This window comes from Vidua chalybeata, chromosome 4, assembly GCF_026979565.1.
Source record: "Vidua chalybeata isolate OUT-0048 chromosome 4, bVidCha1 merged haplotype, whole genome shotgun sequence".
Lineage (NCBI taxonomy): Eukaryota > Metazoa > Chordata > Aves > Passeriformes > Viduidae > Vidua > Vidua chalybeata.
The window spans coordinates 14408563-14421850 of record NC_071533.1 but is presented as its reverse complement, the minus strand read 5'-3'; the positions used below and the strand labels follow the sequence as shown (position 1 = coordinate 14421850).

The window sequence follows — 13288 nt, the reverse complement described above, 5'->3', positions numbered from 1 at the left end:
TCTCATTAATCACAACTTCTTTCTGTGCCCAGAGCATGAATCTTAGCATTCGTAATTTGATTGAATCCTGCATTAAAATCAGTCTCCACTTCTGTTAGTGGATATTACTGTGTCCAAGGTTTTGCAGAGCAACAAAGTACCATCACCTTAAAGGCAAAAAAGGTCTTGTTTGTTCATGGTACTTGTCCTGCTCAATGACTTACAGCTTCCATTTAGCTTCTAATTATTAAAAGCAGATAAGGGGTTTGGAGCATATTTAAGCATGTGCTTCAGTGGTGTTTGCTACATCAGAGGAACATAAAACAGATGCCTGTGTGCTTTCAGGGATGCTTTTCTTGAAACAAGGAGAGGAAAAGAGAGAAGCCTCTCCTTCCCTGCTTGGCTCTCCTCTTTTCATGTGTGAGTAACACACTGTGAGCCTGGTTTTGTTTAAATCCAAGGATGGCAACCAACCACACTCTGTGAAAACTTCCTACTTCTTCCCATCCTTCTTTATGGTTTGGTTTTTTTTCTTCTTGCTATTGATATTTGGAAACCTGCGGAGACAAAGCGATGCGAAACTTGGAGGTCTGACAGAGGAATTTATTCTGGCAGTGTTTGTGTGAAGCCCTGTGGTCCCATGAAATCCCCCTCAGTTCCACTGCTTGCTTTGCGTTTTCAAACACAGCCATAGCCTGGGCTGGTGCTTCATTTGCAGGGGGTCTGTCAGAAGACAGGGAGATGGATGGGAGAATCTCCTATCTCACAGGTTGGTTGAATTGCCTCTGTTAAGGTAATAATGTTCCTGAAGCGTGTTCTATTATTTTATAGCTTTTGTGAAAGACATGGATGCTTGTCAGTAAATTACAAGTCTGTGAACCCAGTAAACCTGTTGGTTCCTCTGAATCAAGGGTGCTTGATGTTCAGATGAATTGGTATCCCATTAAATGGCAGTTGCACTCATCATGTACTTCAACTCTACAATAAAAGAGTGTGTATACAGACTTGTCTTTTTAAAAGGGAAATAAATTTATAGGGATTTTGTTTGTGGTTTTATGTTTTGGGGTTTTTTTTTAAACAGTGAAGCATTCCCTGACAGGTTTGCAACAGCTAAGCAAGATGTGTGTTAAATTCACATTCACATGTAAGTGTTACATAGCTGTCTCTGCTTTGCCAGCTGCTCAGTTTGTGTGGTGACAGACCAAACAACTGCTAAGTGACAGTGCTGAAAACAATTTTGCAGGTTTCTCAAGAAAGTGTAAAGATAAGACTTCTTCAGCATCTGAACTTAAGGGCCATGTGCATCACATCTGAAATATTCTGTACTTTGTAAAGAGAAGGAGAGGAATATTTTGGAAATACGAGTGTACATAGTTGGGTCACTGACAGCTGCATGTCACATCTTTTTCTCTCCACCAAAGTTTGGTTAATGTGAATAGAGTTAAGCTGACCCTAACCATGAACTCTAGTGCTGATCTCTGATCAAACCCACCCTTATGTGTGCAAAAATGTCAGCGTGAGCTCTTGTTGAAGCAATATAGACTTGATTAGGATCTCCTTTTAATCGAGAAATCATATTACAAAGTACATCTTCCCCAATAGTTCTAAGAAATGCCTTGTGGCAATTAAAGCAATTGCTTGCCCAGTAAATAATACCAGGAAGTAATCTAGCACATTTTACTGATTTTTTCCCCTCCTAGATACATACACTCTGTTAAAGAGAAGGATCAGCAGTCCATCAATAGTACATAAATTTGGAAGTCCCTTGGTGGTTGATTTAATAATCTAAGTAGTGTGTGTGCTAAAGGAGAACTGCGAAGTAGTGTGCACACTTACTGCAAGGTTGTCAGGCAGTACTTAGTTATAAATCTTGTAAAATTAATCACCCAGATAAGATTACCAAGACATGATAAATGGCAGCCATAAATAGATTTTTGACTTCCTGCTCATCTCTTCTTTCTCCTGCCCTTCACACTCTGCTCCAGTGTAACAAAGCCTTCGGGGCTGTGCAGCTCCTCCAGGTGATGGTCAGCTCTTGACATATTTTTGATCGTTGTGTGAAGTTCCCCTGTTAGTATGTGGTCCCTGTTGTAACCTCTTTGCAGATTCCCCCGATTATCCCAAATCACTTTCACATGGAGCTGAGGTTAAGCTTTATTTCTCTTGGCTTGTCCATTCTGTAGCAGACACTTTGTCTTCACTTTGAAAGGACAAAGCGATGTTCAACTGCCTGGGCCTGTGCCCAGCATTTGATTTATACATTATTTAATTTCCTTTAGAAAATTGGAAGCAGAACTTTAGGAGTGGAAGTCAGTCCTTTTCATTTGTTTAAGGATCTTTTAGGGCTAATATAATCATCGATAGTAGATGTCAGCATGATTAGGGTGACTTAAGGTAAAGCAAAGAAAATTGAATACCAGGAGAAACTCTTTCGCAGAGGAGAGGGTGCTAAGATTTATAGCCATGCACAACATCTGTGGGTTATGAATTGGGGCATTAAAAAATGAAAATAGAAAATCACCAGGTTTTTGAGTGTCACATTGAAAACACCTGCCTCCCGTGGCTGCAGGCTGGGGTGAAAAAGGCTCTCACCCTTTGCATTACATTTGCAGTTGATCCTTGGGCTGTGGGTCTCTCTTGAACTAAATTCAGCCAAGGAACTAATTCTGCAGAAATTCCTCACTGAGTCCAGAGGTTTGCATTTGGGCTGACACTGCATTCACTCCTGCAATTAGGTCTGCACAGGCCTCTAAGTGACCACCAAGATAATTTGAAAATTTTGCATGGAGTGGAGTCAGGAAATTAAAAATTAACTCTGGAAAGGACATCATATAATATTTGGCAGTGTGGTTTGAGTGCTGTGTCCACTGAGGGGTAGAAAGTCCTTCTCTCACAAAAAAAAAAAAAACCCAACAAAACAAAAAAACAAACAAAAAACAAACAAAAACAACCAAAAAAAACCACCCAACCCAAAAGTTGAAATATGTCTTCCATGGGATTTTGCATGATCCACAGCTGAGGGAAGTAGGGAAAGGGGAAAGACCTGTGGCATGCATGTGCTTATGGATACAATATGACTGACTTGTGGCCTTTAATTTAGCAAAATAGCATTTAATGACACAGAGTGAGAGTCCCACATTGCTTCAGGCAATGGCTATGGCTGTTGTTCCCAACATGGTTATGTGGGGGAAGAAAGGGCTTCAGTGCTGGAATGTCACTGTGGTGCTGTGCCCATTCCAAGTCTCAGAGTTCTCCATTTGATCTGGAAGTCACTTGATGCATAGGAGGGGCACACTGCAGCACAAGAGAGGCTTTCTCAATCACAGCCCTTTGATCTAAAACAAGGATCTTCACCACTCTGGGCTGCTGAGAGAAGTACCAGTCGTTGTGTCATGCAAAATGAAAGGAAGGAATAAAGTCCAGCTTCCCTGTGATGTTTCATGCATTTAAAACTTGCTCACCCCATATAAAGAAAATGATTGATATAAAAGAATCTACCACATAGCATGAAAAGTATTAAATATGATACCAAGTGGGAAATGTTAAGAACATCTGCTCTTTGCAGTATTGAATAATTACAAAGCTTAGAGAAAATAGCGTATCTGGGTTTTGATTCAGTATGGAAAACTGTGCTTCTGTGGCAGCATCCTGGATGTGGTGTCCTCATTCTTTTGGTCACCTTTTATTGTTTTTGCAGAGGCATTAAGACTTTCTGTCTGAGTCCTACTATCTGTACATCTACTGTGACATGAGTAAATATAATACACAGGGAAATGGAAAGTTCACGCTTTCTCATGCACACAGGCAACTCCTGAGCAAATCTGAACTTAGCTCTTGACAAGGATCTGGAAACGATACCAATTGTAGATACCCACACAAGGCAGACATGGCAGCATCTGCTAAGGACAAAGTCAATGATAGAGTTAAGGTGTCCTTTTTTTTCCACCTCACAGACTCATGGGTACTTGGCACAAGCTGTTGAATGCTGTCATCCTTAGAATCCTCCTCTGTGCCATGCGAAGTGGGCTGCTGGGTCATTCCTGAGCCTGTTGGATAGGCTGGAATGGCTTCAGGGAGAGCAGTTGTGCTTTATTTTGTCATTATATAACTTGGCCACACAATTCAGCGCAGTAAAATATTTATGGAAGTTCAGGAGAAGGCATATGTGTGCTGCAGGCTCTAGCAAGAGGAGTGCATCCACAACAACTGCACGTAAGAGGAGCAGATGGTCTTTTCCTGTGTATTCACTTGGGCTCTGGTAGACAAAGCAGCCCCTACAGCAGGAGGAAAAAACCTGATGGTGACTTCAATTTGTAAGTGTCCCTCAAACTGTCCCTCAGGATCACTTCAGGACTGTCCTGTCACTGGTTGCATGTTTCTTAGTGTCTTTTTATGGTCTTTTAGCTGTGGTCCTTAGTTGTGTTACTGTTTCTGAGCTCACTTTTGTGGCATCCTCCTTTGGGCTTCATCCTCTCCCCTTGAACACTATTAAGCATAAATTTCATACTTTTCTGGCCTTAAATTGTTTGAGTATCATGCTAGACTGCAACTTCTAAGAAATTGAAATGCCGTTAACATTAAAAAGCAAAGCTGCATACAACATGGAGGAAGGGCAAGGGAGACTCCACTGCTTCCCCTTGTGCTTATTTGTAGAAATGCTGAGGGTAAATTTTGAATGTAAAGCATCTTTGTGAAGAGAAATTCAAGTGACCTAAGTCTTCATTGTCCTAAGTGTTCTAAGTCTTCATAGTGTTGGAAATTTGCATTACATTGTCTTGCCTAGACAAGGAAGGAGGGGGGAAAAAACCCAAGAGACCAAGGAGATCTTTGCAATAACATGGCACAAATGGAGAAGGAGTTTACAAATATGAAAAAGAAGAATTTATAAGATCTCTTATCCATGGAGTAAGCAGATCTGGATGACTTTCAGACATTACATGGATTCAGTTTCCTCAGCTGGAGGAGGGCACCCAAATTACAAGCTGTAATGTTAACAATGCAGAAGCAGACACCTTAATTGACTTTCTGTTCCACTAAAATATAATCCTTCCGTCAATCCTTACCTAACTCAAGGTAATTGTTGGTACCCCACTTTTCTTATTCCATATATTTGCATCATTCGTGGTTTCTTTTCTTGCTGTAATTACTTCTTTTCTTGCACAAGCAAACCCTGCATTAAAACTTGAATAAGTTCTTTTCCTGCATTTTTTGCTTCTTCCTTTAGGAATAATAACCATAGACAAAGGCATTTTGCTGGGGCTTAATGGCATTGCTTTCTAGGTCTGCCTATCCTCCCAGCTACACTCTGCCTCTCTGGAATACAGGCATGCAGTAGTCCTCCTCCCTGATTTTCCTGGGAAACATGAGCAGCTGGTGCCATGAGAAACTCCAAGAGGTAAACTTAGAAACAGCCTGAAATTCCTCTAGCTTTCTGCTGAGGAAATATATACTCCACAGGAAACATCTCACACCTTCCAGGAACTGAGAACCCAGTAAATAAAAGCTAGAGAGCTTCCATTAAGGACATTACGTGTATTCACCCCAAATGTCTTTTCTTACCTCAACACAGGATGTGAATACACGTCACCCAGAAAGTATAACTCTTACTATTGCAGGAGTTGTGTGTTTTCTGTCCAAATGGACAGAAAAACTAAGTTTCTAGAAGATTTGTCATTATTTTTAAGTAAGTTTGCTTTTACTGTATTGTATTATGATAGCTCATATGTAGGTAACTACAGTTGCTATTTTTAACCTGCTGTGTAAGATCCAAATCAGGACAATATTTGCCATGGCTCAAAAGACAGGATGAAAGGCAGAGTTTAAATTAACCGATGAAAAAAGAATTTTTTTTTTACTTCTAGGTAAGTTGGATTCAAAAGTTTAGAGCTGTAGCTACCTTTAAATTGTGATATAATGTAATAGAAATGTGGCTGGAGATGAAAGATAGTTCTAGACGGGCTGTGCTCTATTGACCAAAAAAAAAATATTTTTAGGGAAGGGAGAGCACTTCTCCCAGTTCTTTTTGCAGAGTTGCTTTTATTTGCTTTGTTTTGATAGGAGTCTGAGGCCTCTGGTCAGGTTAAACTTGAGAAAGGAAAGGCAAGAATTATCTTCCAGTGCAAGAAATAGGGAATATGCTGAACATATCACCCAACCTCCTAAGTGCCTCGAAATCTGAAAAGCAAGCAAGCAAATGCAGCAACCACTTAACCCCCCTTATGATAGGTTTCATAAGGTGGGAGCTGCAAAATCTGTTTTATACAGGGAGAAACTCATGACAGCCACAGCTAATGATGAAGACTTCTACTTTTAAATTTTTAGTTGCATAATCCAATCTCTCTTGCTGGCGGCATTCGGCAGAATACCCTTGGCTCTGTGTCCAGGCTCTCTGCAGCACCAGCAGACTGTGAGTGAGAACACAGGATTCTCTTAAATTACCTTTAATTAAAATGAGTGCATGCACACACATAGAAAGACACTGTTTTTCTAGTGGCTTGGTTTCCTTTTCCTCATTGAAGGGAAGAAGTTAAACTTTCCCATTAAATGTTTATATAAAAATGAAATAATTCTGAGGTTAACCAGAAATGCAGCTTAATCTTGTATAGAAACACGCATGTGATTTTGGGGGGGGGGTGTTTTGGTGGTTTGTGTTTTTTGGGTTTTTTTTTTTTAGTTACACAAATATAGCTGAAACATGAAGTTGGCAGAGAGTGCTGTTTAAAAATATTTAGTCCCAGCATGTAAAAACTCGTTTCGTTACGGAATTCCTTTGTGAGAGGTGTAGCTATGCCATGTCTCTGCCAAAGTGATGGGAGCCATATTGGCGGAGCACCTCTTGGAAAATAGCTGCGTTTTGGGCTTGTAGTTACAAAATTGAAATCGGAATTTACATGTTTTATACATTGCTTGGAAGGATACCGCATCTAGTAATATTTTTAAGAGAGTGGAAGGAAGAAAAAAAGAAAGCTTGCAGATGGAGCCGAGGCTTCGCTCTGTTAGAACATGTTGGGATGAGCAGAAGTATGTGTGATGACACTTAGCATGTACCACTGAGAGCTCTGCTTTATTCCCCTTAGCTGTCATCATGTGCTGGAGTTATGATACATACATCTAATTTTGGCTACATACCTCATTTTTCCCTTCCCTGGGCGTGTGTGAGCTTTATAGAACAGCAGGAGCTACTGATACATGTGATGCTGTCTGCTGCCCGGGCACAGCCTCTGCTCAGTTTCTGGTATTGGAAGAGCAATTAAAGGCAGCTTTTTGGGGTCACTGTGCCTCATTAATTGTTGCCATGATTATCCCACATGCACAGCTGGCCAGTTGTCTGGCTTAGCTCTTGGCTCACCTTCAGCTGATTTTGAAGCCTGGCTGAGACCAGGAAGAGAGGGCAGGAGGACTTGGTCTTTGCTGTGGCCACCATGGAAAAGGTGAGTGGGAACCCCCATCCCAGTCAAATCACATGTATTCAGGCAGCAGGACAGCCTTGTGTCCCTGTGCAGCACCTCAGGTAAGCTGTGGACACCCACACATGTGCTCACCTGTACATCAAGCCACAAAATTACACAAATAAGCAAATGGTACATTAAGTTGTGTAGATTTGGGGCAGACTGCTCTGAACTAAGGTCACTTACAGACATCATTAAAGGAGCTGGTTTTATTCAATTACATGTGCTTAACAATTTCTCATTAAAGGAATCAGGAATAGCAGAGATCATCTGCTCTCGGAGACACAGGATACACATAATCCTGGGTTCATGATTTGGGATGGAAGGGACCTTAAAGAAAATCTCATTCCACCCCCCCTGCCATGGCTAGGGATGCCTTCCACTAGACCAAGGTGCTCAAAAAGTAATACCTGTCATTTCCATTTAAGAATTACAAAGATGCTGCCTCATCAGTACAGACCTGTTTTAAGGTAGGCAGTCCAATGTCTGTTCATAATGAATGTCTCTTCAATAAACAAGGGAGAAAGAAGTCTATATTTTATGAAAAATAATATCTAATTATAGATTGTCATTACTGAGGGTAGGAACTTATCTGCTCCAAGGTAGTGTTCCTAAATACAGAGCCATAGAGATGTAAGTGCTTTAACTTGAGGAAAGCTAATAACATTTTACAACATAGCTGCTTAGAGATCAAAGAAGTCTCTGTCTCACGGACGCACTTGTGCAGCCTGTGAGGGCCTTGCACACCTTAGCTGGGAAAATGTTAGGGAGCAACAGTCATATCCTAAGCAAATCACTCCATAGGTCCCATGGTTCAGTGCATGAATCTGAGGAGTGGATGGATACTGTCTGAAAAGCATGATGCTAATACATTTCATCATTTTCTGGTTAGAACAGATTATTCTCCCTTTGCAAAATGCCCAGATGTATAATTGTATAATTTTGTGGATGCCCTATCTGTGGAAGTGTTCAAAGCCAAGTTCTGAGCAACCTGGTTTAGTGGAAGGTTCCCTGCCCATGGCAGAGGGGTTAGAACTGGGTAATCTTTAAGGTCCCTTCCTTATTTGATTCTGTGATCCATCCCATTTAAATCTACACAGATCATAGAACTGAGCGGAATGAAGAAATGCACATACAGGGTGAATCTTTGTCTTTCAAACATTAGTCAAAATTTATCACAAGGTGATATTTCCTTAGTATTGGAAACTTTCTCCTCTATAAAGAACAAGATTTGTAGCAATCTGTAACAATTTCTCTATGCAGACAAGAGAAAAAAAGCTGTTTTCTTGTCTTTACTTGGTTTATATATGAATGAGGAAAATTGAAGCATAAGAAAAGTACTACATTTAAGCCTTTTTGAAACACATAAAAAACTTTACCTCTTAACAGCTAAGACCCTCTCAGTTTAGCCCATTTTAAAGAAAAAATTATATTTGTGACATCTTAAAATAGCATTCTCATCTAGGGCAGGTCTCCCCAGCAGCTCCTGGAGCATAACACACCCCACTTGCTGTGTTCCCCACTCCTCCCATGCCGACTTGTCGAATCCCCCCTGAGCCCATCTCAATACCCCAGCAGCAAGTAAAGTCTCTTTTTATTTTATTTCGGATTAGTTTTCTGATGGTCTGGTGCATTGAATGGGTCACTGGCCCATTGAATGAAAGGGCCAGTTTAGCACCGGAGCCGGCACAAGAGCCGGGTGGGATCCAGCAGCCGGCCGCGGGTGGTGCCTGCGTAAAGGAGAGGGGGGAAAGCGGGGCCCTGGCGTCCCACACTGAGCAAGAGTGACCTGCTGGCGGTGGCCAGCACTGCTTTGAGCCCTCTGCAAATCCCTTGTGGGAAGTTGTGCGCTGCTGGAGCTGCGTTGAATTATTTGTGTGGATTTTAAGAGTACAGTCAGCAACCTTTCCCATCTATTCTCTGCCTATGGAGCAGCTTCTTGCTTTGGAAAGGCATCCATGCCCACCTTTTCCCTTAGTCTCAGGTGGGTCCTGAGAGCTTTCCAGCTATTCCTGTTTTGTGGGGATGAGTCTTTTGCTCTCAACAGGGCAGCTCCTGACACAGCGGTAGGGCAGGAATTCGCCCGAGTGAGACGCAGATGTCGAGACCCGGGGGTTATTCATGTCTTTTTCAAATGCTGTGTGTGAAGCTTTTATCCCTCCCTAGCTGAGCGGGAAAGGCGAGTCCCCAGACCTGGTCCCGGCTCCCTTTGAGGTGCCCGGCGGGCGCTCAGCCTCGCAGGTACTGCTCCACCCGGAAGCGCCCCAATTTGCGCTATTCACAACCCGCAGGGCACTATTCTTGTTTCCAGGCTCCTAATCCCTCTCTCACACACAATCCCTTACAACTTTAACTGGTGGGGTGGAGGAGCGAATTAAAAAGGAAGGAAAAAGGAAAATGAAACACAATGTAGGACCAGGCAGTGGCTGCCAGTTACGGTGCACACAATCGACACCATCTGCAGCCCAATTAAACCCGACATTCACAGGTGTTCCCAGCACACTCGGCCCTAACAAAACCACTTTCTTGAAAATACCTAAGGCTTTAACACAGAAGAGCCTTCTTTTTTTTTTTTTTTTTTTTTTTTTTTTTTTTTTTTTTTTTTTTTTTAGGCTCTTTTAAGCTATTTAGAGCACTTTAAATACAAAGAAGCTGAAAAGGACTTCTAGTCCGCTGGAAAGAGTTGGTGCTTAATGCCAGAATGGGGTAGAATAGGCCCAGCTGAAGCAGCCAGTGTAACCATTAGTTTCAAGGGAAAGATGGGTTTTGCTCAATGCTGTTTGTTCAGGGAACAGTAACTGGCACCAGGCATTTTATTGTTGCTGGGACTGGAATGGGGCAGGAGGGAACGGCTAGGTGTAAATCCTTTTTTGCTAGCGGGCTCATCGTTGTTTGCAGCATAGCTCTGGGCTGGTATGTGACTTTGTTTCCTACTGATCTCTGTGTGTGTGGCTCAGACAGCAAATTTTAATTCCTTTCCTCCCAGGAAAGCTTGAGTCTGGTGCCTTTTTCACTTTGAAGCAGAATTCTAAATTAATTGTTTATTTTCTGATCTTAAAGATCATTCCTGAGATGATAAGTCAGTCCTTTAAGAATGCATGTTTTATATACATGAATTCAAAACTATTCCCATGCTGAGACACGACTGTAGACAACAGATGAATGCATTGGTTGGTAAGTTGCTCTGACTCCATTGAAAATGAGAATTCTGTTTGATAAACTTCCTTTTATACTGATACTAATAATAACCAAACTAGGGGATATTCTGGTACTCTTAGATTCAGCAGCTTTTTACCCCACCTGGCTGCCTCTTTACTGCTGCAGTAGCACCCATGTAGTTTCAGTAGTTACAGCTTGATTACCTGGTCCCTGGTGTGTTGCTGTTTAATCACTGCTGTCTCTGACAATCACTTTGTGTCTTCATTACTGCCTTAGAGTGGGTGCTGAAAGCCACTCTGGATTCAGATGCAGTCTCTGGATTCAGATGCAATCACAAAATATCTATTTTGTCCCTCCATACAGTGAGATGTATTTTTGCCTTTGGAACAGGACTAGGATGTTATTCTTATTCCTCACAACATACAGAGATCCAAAACACTGCACTTTTATTTGTCCTTTTTTTGTATACTGAAAAGGTAAACTTGATGATACCTTGTAGGATTTTTATTTGAAACTCATTAAGATTTGCTTTGCAAGTAGGTAATGTTGGTTCTTAGCATTCATTTCTAGAGGTAGGCAGAAGCATCCTACTAAATGCAATGGAGAAAAAAGAATATCGCCCAAGCTTCAGATTCACAAATAATTTGGCCTAAATTGGGAAAAGATGCTGGAGGCAGCGTAGATAATTTTCTGAGAAAAATCCTCTCAGCATAAATACAATGATAAGAAAAGAACTGCAAGCAGCCCAGAGACAGAGCTGTGGCCTAGTACAGTCCCCTCTGTGCCCTGCACAGCTTCAGGCACTCAGCAGTGAGAGCTCAAGGCAGAACTGGCCAAGGCAGTGATGGCAGATGGGAGGAAGAATGGACAGGTTGGGCAGGAGCAAGGTCTGAGTCACTGAGGGCTCTTCAGCTTGCAAAGACTTGACTGGGAGGGAATGAGATAAAACTCTCTAAAATCATCGATGGTACAGGGAAGGTGAACAAGGAAAAGCAGATGAATCACCGTTCTTATAACACAAGGGATAGGAGGACTTGCTGAAATTGCCAGTTTTAATACAAACAAAAGTGCTTTATTATATAAGGCATGACTGGACTGTGGCACTTGATACAGGGTGATCTTGTAGAGGCCAAAAGAAGAAGTGATTTAAGAAAGTCACAGGAGAAGTTCGTTGGGAATAGACTTGTTGCAGGTTTTTAAAGCTAATGATGTGGGTGCAGCTTCTGGGTTTGGAGTGCTGCTAAGCCTGGGAAAAATCCATGTCTTGCTGCAAAGGGTCTCCTTCCTCTTCTGTCAGTTACAGCCTCTTCTGTGGCCTTCCCTTTTTTCCTCAATCCACAGAAATGACTTTTAAAAGCCCTTCTGTTGCTCTATCTGGGAAGAAACGTCCTAATGTGGCTGTGACAAGGAGTCTCCATGACAGACCAGTGACCTAAGGCAAATAAAGCCTAATTCACCAGATGAGTTCACCCTCCTCTCACTGTGGCTACTTGTGTTTGCTTTCTATGAGTGATTTAGCTTTATCAGCTAGTGAGAATGCTTGTGAGGACTTTTTTTTTTTTTTAAGTTTGCATACTGAACAAAGCAAAATAATCAAACTTGCCTTGTTGAATCTCTTACCTCAGAAACCTGATCCCCTGGGTTAGCCAAGGAATGGAAACAACTCCATGTGACTCTGTGACCAGACACAAGGGCCTAAATTTTCAACACTGTGCCATAACGCCTGCTGTTTATTACTCAATAATATAGAAAAGATTTAGTGCAGCCAGGAAAAGGGAGAACAATAATTTATGCCTTTAAAGTCTTTCCATGTCCCTTAAAAGCAGCTGAAATGCTTTTAAGAAGCCAAAAATAATGAGTTTTCTCGTGCTTCCTCATGTCTAGTGATTTTCAGTTATCATAGAACTTATGGTTCAGTGTTTAAGAATAAAATTAAAACAAAAACAAAAAAAAAAAACCCCTTTGGAGGTTAGTTGTCATTACTGTTACTGATAGTGTTGGCAGAGCATAGAGAACAGGTGAAAGAGAACTATCAGCCTATGGATGAATTCCTCCTGAGTGTATCGGTGTACAAATGAAACAGGAAGAAATAGGATTGGCAGTGGTGTTCCTTCGGTTTTGGATGTGACAGCTTGACAGTGTCTCCTTCAGCTTCTCCTTCACTAAAACAGCTGCTGACAAGTGAACACCTTGTCAGTGACACCCTGCTTCAGCATTTCATGCTGTGGATAGGTGATGGTCTCTGTGAGAAGAACAGGGCAGTCAAAACCTGCTGGACTGCATGTGGGATTTTTTTAATAATCCCTGTGAAAACTTCCAGAGAGACTCTTCATTTTATGGCCTTACTGCAGTATTTATCAAGGAGAAATGAACCCCTCTTTCAAAGGCTAACACGAATTCTGAGTCCAGAATGCTTGGGATCTGTTTTTCCATCACCAGTATTCTCCCTTGTGAAAGAATTCTGGGGTCAGTGGTAGGCAGGGGATGCAAGGGATCTGGTGCAGGTTTTTTTATTTAAGTAGCTTAATATTCCTGTTTGAGATGGGGACACAGTCACAATGTCTGCTTAGAGAAAAACTTGCACAGAAAGACCAGGGCCCTTCTGTTAACTTTCTGGGTGATGTATTACTGATCTCCACAAGAAGCTGGTGCACTAAATCTCAGCTGTGCTTTCAGGTTTAGCTGTCTCTGAAGTCCTGAAA

The 13288-nt window shown here is 41.7% G+C and overlaps 1 protein-coding gene across 3 annotated transcripts in view; it reads left to right on the top strand.

Moving 5' to 3' along the window:
• SPATA5 (spermatogenesis associated 5) overlaps positions 1-13288 on the top strand; it is a 161547-nt gene that overhangs the window by 146125 nt on the left and 2134 nt on the right. The gene's annotated exons all lie outside the window — the stretch shown is intronic.